The following is a 17,888-nucleotide window of genomic DNA, read 5'->3' as shown; positions in this document are numbered from 1 at the left end:
TATCCGTCTTCTGGGAGGGTCTGTCCGGCCGTATTAAAGATGAACTTGCCGGTCGGGACGTTCCTACCACTCTCGATGACCTAATAACTCTTGCCACCCGGATTGACCTACGGTTCCAGGAGCGTGCCAAAGAGGTCACCCGTGAGAGGAGGTTTCCACGTCTAGCTCCTACTTTTCAGAAACCCGTCACTCCCTCCGTCTCTCCCCAGGTACACTCTCCTGAGCCTATGCAGGTCGACCAGACCAAGATGGTCAAAACCCGTCAGGACTTACGCCGTGCCGAGGGGAGCTGCTTCTACTGTGGCAGTAAGGAGCACCGGATCCGTGCCTGCCCAGAGAGGTCGGGAAACGCCTGTGTCTAGGTTCGCTCAGAGAGGTCGACCTAGACAAGAATAAATCCTCTCCATCTCTGCTGCTGTCAGTTTCAATCGTCTGCGGGGAGAACCGTTATTTCGAACTAGCCCAACTGGACTCTGGAGCAGCCGGAAATCTTATTTCACAGTCCCTGGTAGAGAAATACCGCATCCCCACCAAACCTCTGGCTGTACCCTTGTCTGTTGCTGCCGTGGATGGGGGTCTCTTACCACGCCCCATCCAACTCATCACCGAATCCATTACTCTGCAGGTGGGAATGCTGCATTCTGAGAGTATCTCCTTTCATGTTCTGCCTGGACTCTCTCACGCCCTCCTGCTAGGTCTACCTTGGCTCCAGAGACATGCACCCGTGCTTGACTGGCAGACCGGAGAAGTCCTTCGCTGGGGACAGGACTGCCATAAGACCTGTCTGGTTCCCGTCCATCCCGTCCGTCCTTCTCCTACCCCAGCTAATCTACCTGGACTTCCGATTCCTTATTGGTCTTATGCTGATGTCTTTAATAAAAAGGAAGCAGAGACACTACCCCCTCATAGACCATACGACTGTCCTATCGACTTGTTACCCGGTACTACTCCTCCCCGTGGGCGTATTTATCCATTATCCGCTGCTGAGACCCGGTCGATGTCCGAATATATTGAGGAGAATCTGGCCAGGGGATTCATCCGGAAATCTACCTCCCCGGCGGGAGCAGGCTTCTTCTTCGTAAAAAAGAAGGACGGCTCTCTCCGTCCCTGTATAGACTATAGAGGCCTTAACCAGATCACGGTGAAGAATAAGTACCCCCTTCCGCTCATTCCGGAGTTATTTGATCGTCTGAGAGGGGCTAGAATCTTCACCAAACTGGACCTCCGTGGGGCGTACAACCTGGTTCGTATCCGTCAGGGGGATGAATGGAAGACGGCATTCAACACCGGGGACGGCCACTATGAATATCTGGTAATGCCCTTTGGTCTCTGTAACGCTCCTGCCGTCTTTCAAGAGTTGGTCAATGACATCTTCCGGGACCTTCTCTACTCCTGCGTAGTGGTGTACCTGGACGACATCTTGGTCTTCTCTCCGGATCTCCAGACTCACCGGAGGGACGTTCGTCAGGTCCTGCTCAGGCTCAGGCAGAATCACCTCTTCGCTAAATACGAGAAGTGCCTCTTTGAGCAGACCTCGCTTCCGTTTTTGGGCTACATTATTTCTCAGACCGGCCTACGAATGGATCCAGAGAAACTGTCTGCCATCGAGAAATGGCCTCGACCGGAGGGGTTGAAGGCCATTCAGCGGTTCCTGGGCTTCGCCAACTACTACCGCCTCTTCATACCACACTTCTCTTCCCGGACTGCCCCAATTTCCGCGCTCACCCGTAAGGGTACTAATCCCAAAGAGTGGCCGCCCGAAGCAGAGGAGGCCTTTCTTTCCTTAAAACAGGCCTTCTCTTCCGCCCCGGTGCTGCATCGCCCGGACGGCAACAAGCAGTTCTTCCTGGAAGTTGACGCCTCCTCCTCTGGAGCCGGAGCGGTACTTACTCAAAAATCATCTTCCGGGAGGATGGTAACTTGCGGCTTCTTCTCTAAACTCTTCTCCTCCTCAGAGCGCAATTATTCCATAGGAGACCGAGAGTTATTGGCCATCAAACTGGCATTGGAGGAGTGGCGTTACCTGCTCGAGGGGGCTCTTCACCCGGTAATAATTTACACTGACCATAAGAACTAGGCTTACCTCCAGCATGCCCAGAGACTTAACCCGCGCCAAGCCCGGTGGTCCTTGTTTTTTGCTCGCTTTGATTTTGTTCTTCATTTTCGCCCGGCTGACAAAAACGTCAAGGCGGACGCCTTGTCTCGATCCTTTCTGGTGTCTGATCTCGAGGAAGATCCGAAACACATCATCGATCCCGCCAGAGTAATGCAGGTGGCTCCCGTGAGTCTAAATCGTCTCCCTCCCGGAAAGACGTTCGTATCAGTACCTGATTGGGAGAAGATCCTTCACTGGGGTCACTCGTCTAAACTAGCTGGCCATGCCGGTCAGAAAAAGACCCTCCAGCTTATTACCCGGCACTACTGGTGGCCTACCCTGCACAAGGACGTAATAGACTTTGTTTCTGCCTGTGTGTCCTGCGCCCGCAACAAGGTTCCGAGACATCTGCCAGCCGGTCGCCTCCTTCCGCTCCCAGTACCTGCTGCCCCCTGGCAGCATATAGCAATGGACTTTATAACAGACCTCCCAGTCTCTGCCGGTTGTACGGTCATTTGGGTGGTCGCTGACCGCTTCTCCAAGATGGCTCATTTCGTTCCCCTGCCAGGCCTCCCGTCTGCACCCGAGCTAGCTAAAGACTTTATTCATCACATCTTTCGTCTTCATGGCCTGCCCCTCCACATCGTGTCGGATCGTGGGGTACAGTTCACCTCACGCTTCTGGAGAGCCACTTGTAAACTGCTAGATGTCACCCTGGACTTCTCTTCCGCTTACCACCCACAGTCCAATGGTCAAGTGGAGCAGATCAATCAGAACTTGACCAGTTACCTCCGGCACTTCGTTAATGCCCATCATTCTGACTGGGTGGATCTCCTACCATGGGCCGAGTTCTCTTATAACAATCACGACAGCGAATCCTCCTCCAAATCCCCGTTTTTTGTAGTCTTCGGTCAGCATCCTCGGATTCCTTTTCCTGTCTCCACCTCTGTGGACAACCCGGCTGCGGAATCTCTCGTTAGCAAATTTTCCTCCATTTGGGAGAGTACCCGATCCGCACTCCTTCAGTCGTCCGAACGGATGAAAAGACACGCTGACAAAAAACGCCTGGATCCTCCACAATTTCGTCCCGGAGATAAAGTCTGGCTCTCATCTAAATATGTCCGACTCAAGATACCTTCTTACAAGTTAGGGCCTCGGTTCATCGGCCCCCTGGAGGTCATCAGTCAGATCAACCCGGTGGCCTATAAATTGAAACTCCCGGCCAACTTACGGATCCCTAACTCCTTCCATGTATCTCTCCTCAAACCTGTGGTACTTAACTCTTTTTCCAAGTCTACAGGTACGCCTCCTGCTCCGGTTTCTGCTGAGGACGAGTTTGAGGTAGAGAACATTCTTGCCACCAAAAGGGTAAGAGGAAAGACCTTTTTTCTAGTAGATTGGAAGGGGTTTGGTCCTGAGGAGAGAACGTGGGAGCCCCGGGAGAACATCCATGCCCCTCTTATCCTTGCTAAATTTCTGTCTGGCCTAAAAAAGGGGGGGCCTAAAGGGGGGGGTACTGTAGCGCCGGCGTCCCTGCCCTCTGCTAGGCAGGGACGCTGTTCCCCTCACCTCCCTGCTCCGTGCCCGGCGTCCTCCTCCCGCTCTGCTGGCAGCGCGCGCTCCTTCCCGGCCATTGTGCTTAGGGCGCGCGCGCGCGCTCTCCCTCCCTCTTAAAGGGGCCGCGCGCACCATCCTAAGGAGTCCCCGGCCAATGGCCAGAGGACTTCACCATATATAAGGCACCTCCTCCAAAATGGAGGTGCCCGAGCAATGTTGTTGCACTGTTCACTACTCTGCTTCAGCCCTCAGGTCCCGTTGCCAGTTACCTGCCAGATACCTGCCAGATTCCTGCCAGCTTGCTGTCTTATTCCTGCCTGATATTCCGCTACCTGCCTGCTAGCCTGAGGTCCGACGGTCTGCCTTACAACTCCTGTCAGTCTGTCTAAGGACCAGCTTGCCCGCTCACCTGGGAGCGCACTTCAGCTACCTGCCTGCTTGCCTGAGGTCCGACGGACTGCCTTCCAACTCCTGTCAGTCTGTCTATGGACCAGCTTGCCCGCTCACCTGGGAGCGCACATCTGCTACCTGTCTGCTAGCCTACCTGGAGGATCCGCCGTCACGTGCTGTGACCACCTGCCTGTCCAGTGACTCCTGTCCGCTCACCTGGGAGCGCTCATCTGCTGCCTGTCCGTTAGCCTACCTGGAGGCTCTGCCGTCACGTGCTGTGACCACCCGCTTATCCAGAGACTCTCGCCCGCTCATCTGGGAGCGCTCATCTGCCGCCTGTCTGTTGGTCTTCCTGGAGGCTTCGCCGTCACATGCTGTGACCACCCGTTTATCCAGAGACTCTCGCCTGCTCACCTGGGAGCTCAAGTCTACCATCAGCCGCCACAGGTCGTACCAACCCTTTACCCAGAGACTGCCCCGGTCACTTGCCGTGATCATCTGCCCGTTCTTCCAGAGACTGTCCCGATCACTTGCCGTGACCATCTGCCCGTTCACCCAGAGACTGCCCCAGTCACTTGCCGTGATCTCCTGCCCGTTCTTCCAGAGACTGTCCCGGTCACTTGCCGTGACCATCTGCCCGTTCACCCAGAGACTGCCCCAGTCACTTGTCGTGATCTCCTGCCCGTTCTTCCAGAGACTGTCCCGGTCACCTGCTGTGACTGCCTGCCTGGTCGCCACCCGCTCCCTTACAAGGACCGCCCCCTTGTATAGTAGCTCAGAGGTTCCGCCTCCCAGACCCGTTACAGACTGTCTGTCAATCCTGACACATCCGTGACAATAATCCTTAAAAAGTTAGATCTTTATTCCACAGTATTAAAAAATCACAATAGGAAAACATGGCAACGTTTCAGCCATATCTGGCCTTTCTCAAGCCTCAAAATACAGCTCTATATGTTTCAGAGTTATGCGGCTGAGATCATGCAGCCACAGTCTGATACATGATGCCCTTGGAGTGCCATGGTCCCTTTTAAAATCTCATGCACAACGCTGGCACTATAGAATTTCCGCAAGTGAATACGTAACAGAAATTCCTCTGCATTTTCGCTAAATTCACTACATAGAGTTTCACAGACCCTAGTGCACCTCCATATGCCACCAATCTACAAAGGGTGATTTTTCTTTTCCATTTTTTGGGAAATGTATTGGCAGCAGCAATAGATGTTTGGGAGTTTCTCGTCATTTTAATGACTACATGATGGCCAATAAACTCCACGAACTGGGAAAGATTAAAGCCATCATAATCATTCACAGCCTTATCCAAGGGTAGTAGAGGTATTACTGAGTTTTGGGGCTTTGCCGAAAAAGGGACCTACTGTGCACCTTGCCATCTTTGATCATAGACATAAATTATGAAATTATTGTGCCTGCCCAAACTCTTAAGGCTCCCCTACACATTAGACTAACATCATATAAAACTGCAGATATCTACATGTTCACCCGACAGTCTAATGTGTATGGAGGGGCCCCCGACAGATGATAGTCAGGTGAGATAAGTTTTTGGCATGTCTGATATCAGACTGTCAATGCTTTTTGTTCTGTAAGAGATAATGTTACACTCATGCCACTAGGTTCAGATAGGGGCGAGACAGGTTACATGAATTCTTTGAAATCCTGGGGGAACCGTTACTCAGGGCGCCCATAGACCATGTGCTGCAGCTTCTCTCAGGCACACAGGGTATTGACCCTCAGGCACAGACACGTAGATTGTTTCACTTGCTGACCAGACACACTTGACAAGAGTCCTCATAAACGGTAGAACAGTAGCATTTAATAAGAAGCCGCACAGCCAGTGCAAGTTAAGTCTTATGAGCAACAGACTCCAGTGACAAACAGTACAGTTTCCTTAGCAGCACAGCAGTTCACAGTCTTCCCAGTAGTACAGGACAGCACAGTTCTAATGCAAAGGCACATTAATGAACACAGCATTCTTTACAGCACAGTGAGATGGAGGAGGGGGGGGGGGGGTTTGCTGAGGGAGATGATCCCTGTGACACCATTTCTTACAATCCTTATCTTTCTGCTTGACAATACTCTGCACCGCTAGTTCAGGAACTCTACTTGACCTGTGCTTAGCTTCACTCCTGACTTGAATCCTTTTCACTTGCAGTGGCGCTTCTGTGAGATACAGAAGACACACACCACCTTTCTCTTCAGCTCCAGCCAGACAGTAAACAACTTCCCCACAATCCCCCTGGGGCTCTGCTAAAACACTCCCTTCTTCTGTGATTGTGTTAACCCCTCTAGTTGCTGGTTGCTTCTGGAGCACAACACTTTATGTCTCATGCACTTGTGTTACTGCTAATAGTTGCTGGATGCTTTTAAAGCAACAGCACTACTTTTGCATGTCACACTCTGCAACAGCACTACTTCTGCATGTCACAGTCACCGCCAGACATGTCCGGCAGCGTCTCTCTCACAGAGAGCGCGAGCATTCATAGGTATGGGAGTGGAGCAAGATAGCTGACGACAGAACGATGATTTTAGAAACCTGGGGAATGTAGAAGAAAGTAGAAGTGGGCTTCTCCATTTTACTATACGTCGCTGGTATATCTAATGGCATCCCTGCCCTTCTCTTTGTGTAAGTAGTCCACATAGTTTCTAACTAATCCACTCAAGAGACCATTTCACTATTCACTTTCCGCTCAGGAGCTTGAGCGTCCAGGATGAGATGGATCCTGCGGCACCAACAGCACAATGGTTTTCCAGCTGTCGACAGTAATGGATTTACTGCTGTAGTAAAGTAATAAAGATGGATGGGGGGAGGAGGAGAGGTAGAAGGCACTATAATGGAACATGAAAAAACTGCCGGACTAGATATACTAATCCCTAATATGACACAATAAGTTATTAGCGAGTGCTGCAAGGAGCCTGAAATCACCCGCACTGTATGGATAATTGCCATGAAATAATTGCATTGGAAATATCTAGGGACAATTTTCTTTTATTACTTAAATGCATGTATTTTTGGCAAAAAAAATCATTTTGCAACTGAATGTCAAAAAAAATGTTTGCACCGATTTCCGTCTATAGCCTCCAGATTGCACTGCTTACTCCTGGCTCCAGAATAGGTTAACTGAGAATCCGTCAGTGAGCGTATTCCGATGGTCCAATGCCAGTGTTTGTAACTCTCTTGTCTTTTTTTCAGCTTCTCTCAGCAGATTTATAATCACAGATCACATCAAAGTTGAATGTGCAAGGAAATAAAAAGCCCATAAAAGGCAAACGGTGCAACATTTTTAATGAAGCCCAATGGCAGAGAAGGTTTAAGCTCCAAATACATCCAATAATAAGTAAAAAAAAATCAGGTGGACAATCCCTATGTTAGTAAATGTAAACGTTTGCTGTATTATGTTATAATAATTTCCACTAATAGTACCTGAAGATACCAGGACTCCCAGTAAGGGCATGTGTATACAGTGTCATGTAGATGCTAGCACAGCCATTAAGCCATTTTCCTAAAGCGACATCACCGGCGCCTGCGCTGTCATCCTTGCAGAACCTCCGCCGGCTTTTGTAATGTATAGGAAGTGGGCGGCTTCCCAGCGGAAACTGCCCGAAGAATGATCATGTCATTTCTTTAACCGCTTAAGGGTTACCGATCCCTGAAGTGAGTAAAAGAAGTGACATACGACCAAACATGTGCACAGCAGTGTTGTTTCCACATTGCTGTGCATTATGTTTATTTTATGAGATGCTTTTGCGGCACGCTTTTAGGTGGATTCTGGGCTGAATCTGCCTGAAAAAGACGCAGTGTGCACATACACTAATAAAGGTGAATCTACCTGGAAAGCGATGCATGCATAAGAATTGTGTTTACCACCAGTAAGAAATCCCAGACCAGTTCTAAAGGGACTTTGGAATCTAAGGGCAGGTGCAGACGTCCGTATTTTCAGTCCAAATCATTGCATCGCACGCGGACCAATTTTATTCTATGAGTCCGTGCACATGTCCGTTTTTTTTCATCGGATCGCACTCGGCCAAGTCAATAAGTCAGTGGAAAAAAATCAGACTGCACTCGGATGACATCTGAGAGCAGTCTGATTTTCACTGACTGACACAATGGAGAAGAGGGAGACATTTTTTTTTTCATCTTCTCATCTGAGAAAATCGAATCCCTCTATGCTCACACTCTGATCAAACTCTGAGAAAAATTGGCCCGAATCTCTCATATTTGACTCTAAATATCACCATTAATGCAAAAACTTTTCTGAAACTTTATTTAATGGTAATTATTCACTTTGGAATATCAAAAATAATCTGATCACAGGCTACTCTGTATGTTGCATTATTTCCTAGATATGAGCTGAAATCTACAGTGAAACTTGGAAACAAGTAGTATCTCCCCCTACAGCGCCACCATAGGGGGAAATGGAGCATTACACACTCCCCATTAAAATCAATGATTTCTGCTCTTTGTAACTGCTCTCTACTGATAATATCCTAATAGCTACTAAAAAGTTAGAATGTTTTCCAATATACCTTCTATATATATATATATATATATATATATATATATATACATATTCTATTTTACTGTTCAATATCTCTGCTTGCTGTCACATAGGAACCTTCATTATTTGACTTCAATCAATAAAATCACTTCTGGTCGCTGATGGGAGACATGATTGCACGGCTCGTTAGCAAAGATGTTGTAAACTACCATGATGATTTATTACTGAAAGCATATAATAATGTAATTTTACATCAGACATTTTGTTTTTCTATATATTTCTGCGTCATACATTATTTTCATTCATTGCAGCATTCTAAGTAAATTATTTTTTCACATAGAAGTGGATGGTCTTTTGTATCCGTAATTGGAAAGGGGATGGGGATCCTTGTCAAAAAAGAAACCCTTTCATGATAATAAATACATAGGATCCCCTATATACAAAGGGTAAATGTTGGGGACACCCTTACAACTTTTCTTGCTGTGGAAGAATAAATGTGGGGTAGAGTCATTGTAGAAATATATACAATGTATAATGGTACGAGTCTGTGGATGGATTACTGCAGGACATGAAGGCTCACTGGGCTCGGGTTATAAACCAGGATAACGACGCTATAGAATGACAGACGGACAAAGCTGCTCCTGTTCTGAGAGATACAACGTATCGATGATGTGGCGGAGCAGATTTCCCCCAGTGCCTGTGATGTCCCCACACGCACCCTTTGTTTTTATACATAATGTCAGAACAGACATTATTGTTATGGAGGGATCCTTTTTAATTGTTTTAAAGGGTCTCTCTGTGACTATAAAAAGTTTAGGATGGCGCTCCATATTTGACTGTGGAGAACAGGAAAATTCTTGATCTGTACAATGCCATTTACAGTTACATGAAAAAGTTTGGGCACCCCTATTAATCTTAAGCTTAATGTTTTCTAAAAATTGGTGTTTTTGCAACAGCTATTTCAGTTTGATCTATGTAATAACTGTTGGACACAGTAATGTTTCTGCCTTGAAATGAGGTTTATTGTACTAACAGAAAATGTGCAATCTGCATTCAAACAAAATTTGACAGGTGCATAAGTATGGGCACCTCACCAGAAAAGTGACATTAATATTTAGTAGATCCTCCTTTTGCAAAAATAACAGCCTCTAGTCGCTTCCTGTAGCTTTTAATGAGTTCCTGGATCCTGGATGAAGGTATTTTTGACCATTCCTCTTTACAAAACAATTCCAGTTCAGTTAAGTTTGATGGTCGCCGAGCATGGACAGCCTCTTCAAATGATCCCACAGATGTTCAAGGATATTCAGGTCTGGGGACTGGGATGGCCATTCCAGAACATTGTAATTATTCCTCTGCATGAATGCCTGAGTAGATTTGGAGAGGTGTTTTGGATCATTGTCTTGCTGAAAGATCCATCCCCTGCGTAACTTCAACTTTGTCACTGATTCTTGAACATTATTGTCAAGAATCTGCTGATACTGAGTGGAATCCATGCGTCCCTCAACTTTACCAAGATTCCCGGTGCCGGCATTGGCCACACAGCCCCAAAGCATGATGGAACCTTTACCAAATTTTACTGTGGGTAGCAAGTGTTTTTCTTGGAATGCTGTGCTTTTTTGCCGCCATGCATAACACCTTTTTGTATGACCAAACAACTCAATCTTGGTTTCATCAGTCCACAGGACCTTCTTCCAAAAAGAAATTGGCTTCTCCAAATGTGCTTTTGCATACCTCAGCCGACTCTGTTTGTGGCGTGCTTGCAGAAACGGCTTCTTTCGCATCACTCTCCCATACAGCTTCTCCTTGTGCAAAGTGCGTTGTATAATTGACCGATGCACAGTGACACCATCTGCAGCAAGTTGATGCTGCAGCTCTCTGGAGGTGGTCTGAGGATTATCCTTGACTGATCTCACCATTCTTCTTCTCTGCCTTTCTGAAGTTTTTCTTGGCCTGCCACTTCTGGCCTTAACAAGAACTGTCCCTGTGTTCTTCCATTTCCTTACTATGTTCCTCACATTGGAAACTGACAGGTTACATCTCTGAGACAGCTTTTTGTATCCTTCCCCTGAACAACTATGTTGAATAATCTTTGTTTTCAGATCATTTCACAGTTGTTTTGAGGAGCCCATGATGCCACTCTTCAGAGGAGATTCAAACAGGAGAACAACTTGCAAGTGGCCACTTTAAGTAGCTTTTCTCATGATTGCATACACCTGGCTATGAAGTTCAAAGCTCAATGAGGTTACAAAACCAAAAAAAGTGCTTTAGTAAGTCAGTAAAAAGTAGGTAGGAGTATTTAAAACAAGAAAATGATAAGGGTGCCCATACTTATGCACCTGTCAAATTTTGTTTGAATGCAGATTGCACAATTTCTGTTAGTACAATAAACCTAATTTCAAGGCAGAAACATTACTGTGTCCAACAGTTATTACATATATCAAACTGAAATAACTGTTGCAAAAACACCAATTTTTATAAAACATTAACCTTAAGATTAATAGGGGTGCCCAAACTTTTTCATATAACTGTATTTACCTTGGGCAACATGGCCCCTTCATTGTGACGAATGGCAGGGTCTTGTGGGGTTTCTACTCACTTGGGTGGGTCGGGAGGCAAACAGGAAGCATTTTCATTTAAATGTCCATGACGGTTTATTGCTTCATAAACCGGTCAAAAGCAAAAGGAAAACAAACAGTCTTTAGTGCAGGCAAAACAAAGTAAACAGTCCTTTAAGCAAAGTCTCAGGCTAGCCAGTTCTGTGGGCACACAGGCTGGATAGCATCCAGTTCACTGGCTCAGTCTGGAGACAACAACACACAGGAGGCCTTCTCCCTCCAAACGCACAGACCATGTGCCAAACAACGGCCTCCATTATAACCTGTTAACCACACCCAGAGATGAAGTATGTGGGTAGCTAGACCCGCCCAACTCTCCAACTACCCATAACCAGGTCCCAGATGCACCAAACAGTCCTCTTAGTGCTTACGTGCACTAGAGCAACATTCCCAGTTTACATCACAGAGGACAGCCATCTCTGTGACACATACCTCCCATCAACTATGTGTCCGTTAGCCTCCTTACAGTCTCCAGAAGTTGTATCTCACCGATCAAACAGTTCCTGGAGAATACCAATGAACATCCACTGCCATTTCAAAAGAAGGGTAACTTTAAAATATGTAAGCGTAACAAAAGGGACTATTCACCACTTCCAAGATTCCTCCACTCCTCAAGACAAGTTAGGAACACGAAGAAATCTAGTGGTGGAGCCTGCATTTTTATTTATAAAGTGATCGAGATAAGCAGCTATCAGAAAACTTTAGCACCACTTAGGTCAATCACATCGGAATGGCTTAGTTGAGCACTTCTGGCCTTTTGTTGGCAATAGGTGTCTTCTGCCCCTGGGTGGCTGGACCTCCACAAGACACTGAAATGAAGGGGCAGAAGTACGGTGCCCATACAGCTGTGATCGGCTGTGCTAAACTGAGTTCAGTTCAGTGATCGGTGGTGGCCTCAACACCTGGACCTCCACTAATCAAAACTTTTTACAAACTTGAAAATCTAAATAAATACATGAATTGAACAAGTCCATTTAATTTATAGTGACTCCTACTTATATCTTGATGGCTGTGGCATGCTTCACGAGAGTGTAGTGCTTTTAATGCTATTTTTTTAGTAGGTTGCCCATTCAAATGAAATAGGAACAAACACATTACCCAAATAGCAAAGATGTATAGCTTTTACCATAACATATTGCTCATCAAGGTAGTGAGTGCTACATCTGTATCTCTCCACCCAAGGTAGATGTAATGATGGATAAAAGCCTCAGGTAGTAGCCAAGATGATCTGAGATGTGGACACTCTGCTGATCAGCTCCTGATATTCCTATTAAATGATGCACCATTGCTTAGAAATATCCTAATGCCAAGTTGTTCCTTCAGCCAGTTATAATGCTGTGTAATGAAATCACCTAGATGACCATCCCCAGAAGAAGACTAATAGTGTGAAACCCATGTTTGGGCTATTTTTTGGCCTACTGCTTTTTTATTCACAATTTTCTTATATCCTACCTCTTAAAGAAGGCCTGTTACTTGCTCAAAAAATTGATTTAGATACACTGAAAAAATCTATGAGCTCCCCGATTCTGATGCTTTTTTCCGTTTCTTGTTCCATTGTGGAGATATTCACATTTGTTTCTTCTGGAGCGCACTATGTGAAATCTCTGCTTTGCAGCCCATATGGGGGTGTTTCCTTCTCTTCTCTGGGACAGCATGCTTTCACCTCTTTAAGACATTGCCAATCACAGCTTGGCAGCATCTGATGCTGATAGTTATGATTGGCAGCATCTTAAATGGATATTAGAATCACACACCCCAAGAGAAGACTGAAGAAACACCCAATTGCACTGCAAGCAGTGATTTCACATAGTGAGCTCCAGAAGAAACAAATGTTAATATCTCTGCAATGGAGCGACGCAGCGCAAAACGGAAAAGAGGGGAAGAATCAGAGGAGCTCAGGGATTTTTACACAGCATTGAAAGTAACTCAATTTTTCTATGCCCTGATGGTGCACTAAAGCCACTAAGGGCTTCTGAGCCCAAAACGCGTAGACCTGTGCCCCCTTCCCCCGGTTCTCCCATCCTTCTTCTCCCCCTCTTTTTATTTTATTTTTCTGGCCTTATATGTTTTTTTGATCTCAGATTTTTAAATAGGTCTTTATTAAAAGTCATGTTTTAAAACCTTTCTTTATTGCTGTGGATGCCGCGTTTTCTAGCTTCGTGTTGCGTGGTGGTTGGTGCGCGGTGCAGCACCTTTAAGGCTATAAAAAGTTAGGCACCCACTCGGAGATTTGCCGTGACGTAGCAGTGGACTTCATACAGTCTGATCAGAATTTTAAACTAAGAACCTCATGTTCAGTTTTGTAACTTTTTGCCTGGCGGCATTAGATCAACGTATGATTTTTGGATGTGCGGTCCATGTCTTTTTTACAGCACTGGTCAATTTTTTTTTGAGCAAGTGACATGTCCTCTTTAAGTATTAAGGAGAAGTAAGCATGGCTACACTATTTGTGCCCTTACATATTATCTAGGTGATCTCGGCATAAAACGTTATAAACTCTTAATCAACTATTTCTAATTTTGGGTGACATTTTGATGATTTTGAACCAATCACTTTTTCTATTGAGTTATAGTATCACGTTATGATATTTTACACTTACAGGGGTCGTCACAGAACAAATTCTAAGGTTTATTATTATTTATGGATCTGGTCAACATTATCTAATGTGTATGTCCAGCAATGCTCAGTAATAATACAGTGTGTAATAGCAATAGCAAATGTGTAATAGCAATGCTCAGTAATAACAGTTTCTTGTAGTGAACCCATAATACATTTTTTCCCCAATGCTTTTTGGTGGGATGTTTCCTTGCCAATGTATCAAGAACTTAATTGTCTAAAACCTCTAGCTACATACAAGATGGCTTTCTAAATGTCCCATTACTGCTTCTATAGCTCGGCCTCATCACAGACAACTCATTCAATATGTAAACTGCTGCGCCAATCGGCTGATCCTACAATTGTGCCCAGCTAAACATTCCCCCTGCAGCGTCCTCCGCAGGTGAAATGTGGTAGCACATGGATGGCCTGAACCCGTTGCTTAGTGGCTGGCTCATAAAAGTGGGTCCCTTTCTTAAGTACCATAATAGTGTATGGAGAGAAGTTATGGGACACTTTTTAGAGCAGGATCACATTGGCGATTAACACAAGGACACAATGTCAACACTAAATCCAGAGTAAATTGTGTAAACTACATTCTCAATATATGGGGCCTGTTGACAAAACATTCTTTAATCTTTTAAGTTCTATAAACAAACAAGGTAAATATAATAAAACATCGAGTCATGAAGGCAGAAAGAACAAATAAATCCTGCAGATATGGATAAGTGTCGCTTATGGCAATCAGCAATGAAGACATCATTGTGCATGGTAGCAGGATTATATGGACATTATTATTAAAACTTCACGGCCTTTTTTTTTTAGTTTTTTTGCAAAGATGTAAAGCAATGCTGCCGGCGAGCAAATCCGCTTTTACAGCAAATAACTAATGCGCACAATGAAAGCATTCCAATACATTATATATATATATATATATATATATATATATATATATATATACTCCATGGCACCATGTACTCAGCCTCTCCTTCCCACCTACTTATACGATGTAGCAGAGCTGAGTTTGTCATTTGGCACGACTCGTCATAGCATATCGGGATCTGCAGTTTTACATAATACTGCATGTATGTATTCTGCAGAAGATATGCAAATAATAAAATATCAAAATCAGTGTTGTTACATCTATGTAACATGCATAGAGTATAACCTGTATGAAAGCGTTTATAATTGCACATGCAATGCATTGCATCATCGGTCCATTTGCAATATTACAATACAGAAATCACTAATGTAGGGTGAATTCAGCTGCATATGGGTGGAACGGCTGCAGTCAAAGCACCAAAATACAACAGGCCTTACACATTGCAACACTTCATTCCAGCATTTCTCTTCCAAGATCCTAAATGGAGATGAAAAGCAGCATGCACGTATATAGGATTACAGAAAAGAGACCAACCTTATAACAGATCCATGGATCCCTGCTCAATTACCTGTAGATAACACATCAGGGAGGCTGCACAATTCATCCCTAAAAGCAGCAGGTCCTTCCTGTCATTTCATCATGCACCCCAGAATACACACTGAATTCAGTGCATTGCATTTCTGATGTGGATTGCCATAATGTGCAGGAAGGGGATGCTGGATGTAACATGAAGGAAAAAAAAAATCTACATTGTAGCAAATGGAGGAAAGCAGCTCACCATATATACACACCCACAAAGTGAAGCATCAGGCAAAGCCTAGCAGAGAGGATGCTGAGGATGGATTTCACAGGGAAGATGCTGTTTCCCAGTGATGCACAGAGACTTCTGCTCCCTCCTGGGAGAATGAGCTCATTGCTAGCATTCACCAACCTCCTATCAGCCTTTGCAGTGTCATTGCAGCTAGCATTTCAGTGCAAGAACGTCATCAAGCGAACACTTATAAAACTGCAAAGCCTTCCTCATTGCAGCCAGAAGAGAAAATGCCCTGAGGAAAGATGCCCAGCGAGCCAACCCATGCCAAATACTGATGGAGACGTCTGCCTCGCTATGCAAATGTAATTACCCTGATGTCACTTCTGCCATGTAGGATAATATTAACCTCTCCGATTCCAACGCAGGATTGCAAAGTAATGGAAAAATAGTAATACTGTGCGAGTTCTACCATGATCCCAATATTGAAGAAACGGCGGCTGTGAAATGACCGGAGATGAGAAAAAAGTGTCGGAGAAGAAATTATCATTCACAAGGTTTTTAGAGACCGAAATGCCAATTATACCGGGGTGCTAAAAAGTCAATTGATTATTGGAGACCTTTCTCGGTTCCTGGATGAAAACCATCGGAAATCCTGATTAGGTCCTTGGATAGGTTTGTCGGGTCAGGATTCTGCTTAAATTGCAGATAATTACTTTTTTTTCTATTGTGGGGACATAGGGGTAAATAAAAGTCATTACCTTATTCTGGAAGGAAGGAAAGTGTTCATTAAAAAAAATCTTAATTAAGAAAAAATAGAAATTGTCTTTTTTAGATCTGGTTATTTGCTTTGGCCCATTGTTTTTTCTTTACAAGTGTTTATTTGGCCGGCCGCATTCAGACGTCAGTGATTTTTATCATATGCAAAAAAAAAGTCCGAGTTTCATGGGTGTTTTTAATGGTCCATGTGTCACTTTTTATTGCAAAAGGTTGCGCAGAGGTTTTTTATTCTCATCCAAGGAAAACTGATAGACGTTTCACCTATCAAACAGTCCGTGAAAAACGGACAGCACGTGGATGGCATCTGAATGCTGTCCTATTTTTTCACAAACCCGTAGACTTGCATCGGCGAGTTTGATTTCAGACTTGGATCAAAACTGCTCATGTTTCTGTGATTTTGTCAGTCTGCAAGAATAGACAGATGTGAACAGTCCCAAAGGCTATAATTGGTAGCAAATCTATGCGCGAAAAATACTTACAGAACTCGTATGAGAAAAAGTGATGTCTGAATAAAGCCTTAGCTTTTAAATTCCCCTGCAGCTCCACCACAGCCAAAATGAAGCAATGCACAGATCAGGGTGGCCAACTTTATTTTTTATTTTTTTTCTGGACAATTTCTCAAAAAATCACAGACAGACAACTTTTTTTACGGACACATTAGATGACCATAATAAATTATTAAGATTATAAGTGACCATAAGTTTTACAGACCATAAATTCTATATGAAGATATTAGATGTATTGATAAAAAGGTGATAAATAGGGATGAGCAGATCCAAACGTAATAGTTCGGTGTTGTTACTGGAAATTTGGTGTCCGGTGCTAAACGCCAAACACGGACTTTCCCTGGAAGTCTGTTGCAATGTTCGGAGTTTATGGGGGAAGTCCGTTGCAGAGAGAGAAAGAGAATTCTCCGGTTCTAAAGTCCAGGTCCACATTGTTTTCAATGGGGTTCTGGTTCAAGTTTAGGTACAGTTCTGGTACCTGAACTGAACTTTGGAATAAAGTTCGGGTATGGTAACAGAACCGAGAACTTCCAAGGGTCCACTCATGCCTAGTGATAAATACAGTAATAAAAGTCTGTCCAGCTTAAAAAAAAAGCAAGAACACATCAAACTTTTTTTTCTGGATGGTTGGCAAGATCCCAATGGGATCAATGAATAATCTGAGTAACTCATATACATGCTTACACACTCAGTTCTCTGAATTTTCAGATGTCCTAAACTGGGATTTCACTTCAAAAAAGGAGAACCAAACAGAGAAAATGCACAATATACAAATAAAAAATTGAAAGCACTTTTTCCATTTATCTCCTTCTTTTCTTTTATATTATTTTGTCCCAAAATTACAAGTAAAACAGACAAATATCGTAAGATGTACCTCACTAGCTTAGCCATATCTCCCTCATCCTCATTACTGTTCTGTGTGTGGCTGTAAGACAACTGACTGCAGCAGAAACCTCCCCTCACTGCTCTGTGTGCAATAAGATGAAGTATCACTAAGTTCCTCCTCCTTGGGGCAGGATTTAAGATGTCATCAACTGAAGATGGAAATGATCAGCAGGAGATTTACCTCTCTGATCTCTGCAAGATTTCTACAAGTCTGACTGTTTTAGGATCATACAGAAAATACTGCACACTGTCAAATAGTAACGACAATTATATTTCTTGATTAATTTAAACATTCATTTCTATGTTTAGTGACCTTTAAA

The 17,888-nt window shown here is 44.4% G+C and overlaps 1 protein-coding gene across 8 annotated transcripts in view; it reads right to left on the bottom strand.

Moving 5' to 3' along the window:
* JAKMIP3 (Janus kinase and microtubule interacting protein 3) overlaps positions 1–15,748 on the bottom strand; it is a 165,583-nt gene extending 149,835 nt beyond the window's left edge. For 3 of the 8 annotated variants that reach the window (XM_073685105.1, XM_073685106.1, XM_073685108.1), the window contains exon 1: positions 15,425–15,746. The gene's annotated coding sequence lies outside the window, so the exon portion shown is untranslated. Of the gene's footprint in view, positions 1–15,180; positions 15,399–15,424 lie in introns of those variants that run through there. The other 5 variants (XM_073685101.1, XM_073685104.1, XM_073685102.1 and 2 more) reach the window with 4 other exon arrangements.
* Positions 15,749–17,888: the final 2,140 nt, after the last annotated feature.

Source organism: Phyllobates terribilis, unplaced genomic scaffold (assembly GCF_046119375.1).
Source record: "Phyllobates terribilis strain yellow unplaced genomic scaffold, ASM4611937v1 Scaffold_5__5_contigs__length_657084704, whole genome shotgun sequence".
NCBI lineage: Eukaryota > Metazoa > Chordata > Amphibia > Anura > Dendrobatidae > Phyllobates > Phyllobates terribilis.
This window is presented reverse-complemented; position numbering and strand designations above follow the sequence as displayed.